Below are 6000 nucleotides of genomic sequence, written 5' to 3' on the forward strand. Positions count from 1 at the left end.
GAAGGCTACTCAGTCTAGAGTTTTGGTAACAGTCACGACGAGGTATGACCTTGGATTAGATATCAGGTTTGATATCAATGGTTAGATATTGTCTGGTATGCCAGAGATATTAGTTTGAGTGGTCTGCTATGAGAACTAGTCTTGGAGGGATTTCCTTGACAAGTGTGTGCTCTAAGCAGATAGGTTTTGACCTATGAGATACTGCTAGACTAGTGAATCTAGTAGGTAATCAGATTTCTATCAATGATGATTGGGAATATCATCTGACTACTATCGTATTTGATGATGCGATTGGGATTTCTAGCCATAGGGTTTATCCAGGATATGGGATTATAAGTTTTGACCTGGAGATGGGTATTGTCCAATGATGATAGTGTTTCCTCAATAGTGTATTATATTAGATGCTAAGGATTTTACATGACTATTTAAGATAAGAGGGAAGCATGACCTATGTCCGTGAAGCCTTGGTGGTTGTCCAGGTGGGTTATCAAGGTAATCTACCCCTAGTCTTGAATTGTTGCATAGTCTTAGCGAGGGATATAATCAGGAGCGTGTCCGGAGATTGTGGAAATCTTTGGGATTCATTAGTTCTAATTCTTGGAATTGACGAGCCGTGGCGTTCATCTTGAGTGAACGAGGAAAAAGATAGTGAGTCCAATGATTTCGCTAAGTATTGTCTGATTTTTTCAGAATTAAGCATAGGATTTTTCATGGGATGGAAATGATCTAAGTTGATAGGTCACGAGAAATTATTGAGCTTAGTTCGTCTTGATATTTGTCTTGGATGAACAAGACAATGATTAGTAGTGCTAAGGTGGCACAGGAATTGTGCTAATGACCACTAGTGGCTATTGACTAACTCTATAAGAGTTAGGGTGATAAAGTTTAGTGTACGAGGCAGCTTTCAGTAGTAAGGCGCAAAATTGTGGCGACAGACTACTAATAGTTATTGTCTGGTTATCAAGTATGGGTGCGTTGAAACCAGAGCTATTTGGGGGTTCCAAGTGTTTGGGAATAGTGGACTTGTGGCAGCCGAGTCAAGAGTGTTGATCGAGCCACGTAGGTTTGATGATCAGTGGTAGTCTGATTTGAGATTCACTGTTGATCTAAGTGTGAGCCACAGTAGAATCGACAAGGTCGATTGGTTGAGCCCAATCAGTGATGATCAGAGTGTAGTAATTAAGAAATACTTGATATGGTATTTTGTCGCGTAATGCTTAAAGGAGATGAGTATTTGGTACAATATCAGAGAAGTTGGCGATTTGGGTAATTTAGAATCTCTAGGATCGCTAGAGATGGGGTTCCTTTTTTGGGATTGCTGCTAATCGAGGGCGATTGCAATTGGATTTGTATGGTCAAGTGAGGCGATAACTTGACAGTGGAAACAATCAAGGGAATTGATGGTTTCCTAGGATTGTGCATTCTTGTTAGAAAGAAGCCAAGATGGATTTAAGCAATTGGTTAGTGATAGCAACCGAATACTCAAGGTTGAGTAACGGAAGGGATCAAGTTTTTGCTTCATGTGAGAGTTGTAAACTAACAACGATATCAAGGTTGTCCATCGAACATTTCGATGAAGTGTTCCTGTGATGACATCTAAGTATACCGTTATGGTGAATCCGATAAGTGTTGGAAAAGCTAATGGACGTTACCAAGGAGATATCAGTTGTTTGATCGTGATAGATGACATTAGCTAGGATCTAGTTCTCGAAATCCAGCAGGTTGTGCCACTAATATTTCAGCGAGTGATGCGCAATGTCTCTGAAATGATCGAGGTAGTCGATGATCGACTTAGTAGCCAACAAGATTGCTTTTGGGATTGAATACTTTGCAAGATCATGATGAATCGAATTCGTTCTTTCCAGTCAGCAAGTCGTATTCGTGAGGACTGTTCGTCAAGGATATTGCGTTTTAGCAATGGACGAAAGTTGAATGAGTTTTGTGTGACAAGTTACTTCGAGCGTGAAATGTTCCCCGGAGTGACTAGGGGACCGATGGTTTGGTTCTTTCAGTGCTAAGGCTAATGCGTTTAGCAAGGGCGCAAATTGACTGTTGTAAATCTGTTGGGATTTAGTTTCCAGGATTATTATGTTCAACCTTGAGAGGTTGGGACGGGGGATGACGAGGTATCATCGAAGACTCCGCGATGAGTTATATTGGGTGCAATGACTGTCGAGTTTCGAGACAGGATAGAAAGCGTTTCCATATGCCGGTGTACTATGGAATGTCCCAGTAGAGCATTTTGGGTGAGAGCTTGCCTTAGTCTTGATGTGAGTACAGTGATTTCAAGTGTGTATAACTGTCAGGAGAATGTCCAAGGTTAACAAAATTTCGTAGGAAGATTTAACTAGCCTATTTATAAAGATTCATGGGCAAGTAACCTATCGTTGAAACAATGTAGTTCATCGGAGATTCGACGATTACCATGGTGGTGTATGCGTTGCTTCACAGACCGATGGTAATGAGAAGACCTTATGATATGATGATCAAGCGATGTTGGCTTTCATCAGGGAACATTGATGAGTTATACTGAGAGACGTGAACTGTGATTAGTATTAGACTTGGTGGTCTGAGTTCATAGTAATGCCTTAGAAGCTTGTGGTTTCTTCAGGGGAGCATGGGAGTAATGAACCAGTCTAAGAATCATGAGGGGCAGTTACGTTTAAGTATAACCTTGTGTCGATCGAATTCTTTTGAAAAGAAATTCAAGTGATACTGTGACAAGAGCAGCGTTAGGATGAGTGTATCCTAACTAAAAGTGTTCTGTACCGAGTGTGGTTAAGAAACCAGTGGGTGATTGGAAATACGTAGTGATTCGACAATGGTTTGAACCAGTTGAGGGTTTTAATACATTCTCTAGGTTTTATCCTAGATTTCAAGGACGAAATCTTTTAAGGAGGGAGAATGTAGTGACCTGTATACGGAATTAACAATTAAGGAGAAATTAATCGTATGATCATGTTTAGATTAAGGAAATTCCAAATGGATTAACTGAGTTTGGAAATGGATTCAGGACACTCAAAAATAGTTGGTAAGGTCCAGGAAGTTCAGACGATCCGAACTAGGTTCGGAGGATCCGAACTGGGAACAGAGGAAAGGATCGGAGGGCCCGAAGAGTTCGGATGATCCGAACTCAAATTGGAGGATCCGATCGTGCATGATCAGCGTACTGGAATAATACGCCATTGGTGACATCACAGGGGTGACTTTGTACGATCCAAACGTCGGATCGTAGGCTCCGAACTCGTGTCGGCAGGCGTCCTCCGGAAGCTAGACACGTGTTTGGCTGAGGGAGTTCGGAAGTAGGGTTCGGACGCTCTGAACCAAATCGGACGGTCCGATCATTGTCTATAAAATGGGCAGCCGAGATCATTTTTCCTTGCACTTTTTCTTCTTATCCTCTCTCCCTTTAGCTATTATTAGGCTTTCAAGTGTTGGAACACGGTCGTTCTCCGGATTGAAAAAGAAAGTGATACCCGGTGCAGCGGAAGTTTTAAAATTTTATATGGAACGATTCCATATGGGTATCAAATTCCTACGATTAAAATTGATAATATAAAATTTAAACAATATAAATTTTACCTTAAAATCTCGAAACGAGATTATGGACACCAACAGATTAAACTGCTCTTGTTGTATATCCCAGGAACTGATGAACGAACAATTCTTCAATCAGGTCCACGAACAGAAATTTAATCCCTCTGACAGACTGCACTAGAAAGTCTATCAGAAGTTTCTACGAAGAGAAATAACAGATTTGATCTGTTAAACCAGACTGCAAATTCGAAATTTACAGGCTGGAATTTTCGAACAGAGAGAGGAGAGGGGGCGGCGACACCTAGAGAGAACAACTAGGGTTTTCGAAAATTTTGTGACCTATGTTATGTAATTTCTGTACTGCAATAACTTATTTATAATGTGGGATGCTAATAGCTTAGGGCCCATTAGTCATAAGTTCAAGCCTGACAAGCAAAGCCCGCATGTTCAGAAATTAATATAAAATTCATCGTGACTCAGATTGATAAACCAATTTCACCAATGTGCAATGAAACCATTTCTGCATCTTTTAATGTCAAGATAAATTTTCTGAATCCGAATTCAGTGGTTTCCAAAAATGTCCATCACTATGTCATTTTAGGAAATCTTACTCCCTTTACTCTTAAATAAGAAGTCCCACTTCTTTATTCACTAAATTTAACTCTTTAAATTTAATTATCTCAACGGGGATTAAAAATCCATTACTTGTGTGACCCTCAATGGTTCAGGGATACAGCTAGTCGTGGGCTCACAACTCCTTGTGACTCGAAACAACAATTTCCGAATTGCCCATCGAATCATGGTAAGAGCGCCTAGCAACATCGCCCCATGATTCCCTAGGTATCACTGATAGTGCCTGCAAGAACCAATAGATTTTGGTTAGCGTACAGTACGGTCCCTTCATCCATATATCCCGATCGAATCAACAACCATTGGTAAATCGAGAGTCGTTCGAAATTCGATAACTATGCAATGCATCTTGAAGATCAAATAGTGACATCGCATGTGCTACTAAGAAACCATTTCTTAAAAACACATCATGTACTCTGGCCAGAGATTCGTCACACTAATATCTCCTCAGATTGCATAGGATATCCACACTCGCAAGTATGTGGTGAATCCTTGACAACAAAGCATCGACTCCTATATGTGTCGTAACTGTACCCAATCCCGACACCTGATGAACCCAATAGAGTCGGTAAACGAGTCAAAGTACAGTACTAGCATATAGAGTCTCAATGATGTTTCAAGTAGTAAGGACTAATGGTGTACAACCAAAACCGCGGACTTTATCCACTCGATAAGTGATAACCACTTGGAAAGTCCGGATAGGGTAGTTCTATCATTCATCGTATGAATATCCATTTGCATGCTTTGAACATCTCTATGTTTCATACCAATGAAACGTGGTACTCGGCATCGCAAATGCTAGTCTCAATCTGGAGCAATCCTTATCCTTATTAACGGACGGCTCAATCGACTAGGAACTGTTTAGAATATACAGTGACTATAAGATGTGTTTCATGATAGCCATCTCCATGTGCCACCACATCTTACATACACTATAGTATATTCAAGGTATTCATCTAAACATATTATAGTATGTCACAACATAATAATATGATAAAAGATAAAGTAAATGTCATTATAAAAGTGTAAATTATATTAAACAAAAGATTGTTTATACATAGAGTCATAAAAGCCCTTAGCCACAAGTTGGCTCACCGGGCACCCACTCTTTCAATCTCCCACTTGCCCTAAAGCCAACTAGTCATACTACGTAGTCCCATTGCTTCGCGATGTTTGTCAAATAATGGTCCTAGCAAGGGCTTAGTAAGTGGATCAGCGATATTGTCTGCAGAGGCCACTCTCTCGACAGTGATGTCTCCTCTTTCCATGATCTCCCGGATGATGTGGTATTTCCTCAGTACGTGTTTGGATCTTTGATGAGACCTTGGTTCCTTTGCCTAAGCAACGGCACCCGTGTTGTCACAGTACACCGGGAATGGACCAACAGCTTCAGGAATAACGCCCAACTCTTGGACGAAATTTCTCATCCAAACGGCCTCTTTAGCAGCAGCTGATGCCGCAATGTATTCTGCCTCAGTGGTGGAATCCGCTGTGGTGTCCTTCTTGGAACTCTTCCAAGAGACAGCACCGCCATTGAGCATGAACACAAATCCAGAGGTTGACTTCGAGTCATCCACGTCACTTTGGAAGCTAGAGTCGGTATAGCCTTCCAATTTCAGTTCTCTTCCTCCATAAACCATGAATACATTCTTAGTTCTTCTCAAGTACTTAAGAATATCCTTCACGGCTTTCCAATGCATTTGACCAGGATTGGCTTGATATCTGCTCGTGACACTCAGAGCAAATGCCACATCCGGTCTGGTGGATATCATCCCATACATGATACTCCCTATGGCTGACGCATATGGTATGTGTGTCATTTTCTCTATCTCT

Source organism: Henckelia pumila, chromosome 4 (genome assembly GCF_033568475.1).
Source record: "Henckelia pumila isolate YLH828 chromosome 4, ASM3356847v2, whole genome shotgun sequence".
Lineage (NCBI taxonomy): Eukaryota > Viridiplantae > Streptophyta > Magnoliopsida > Lamiales > Gesneriaceae > Henckelia > Henckelia pumila.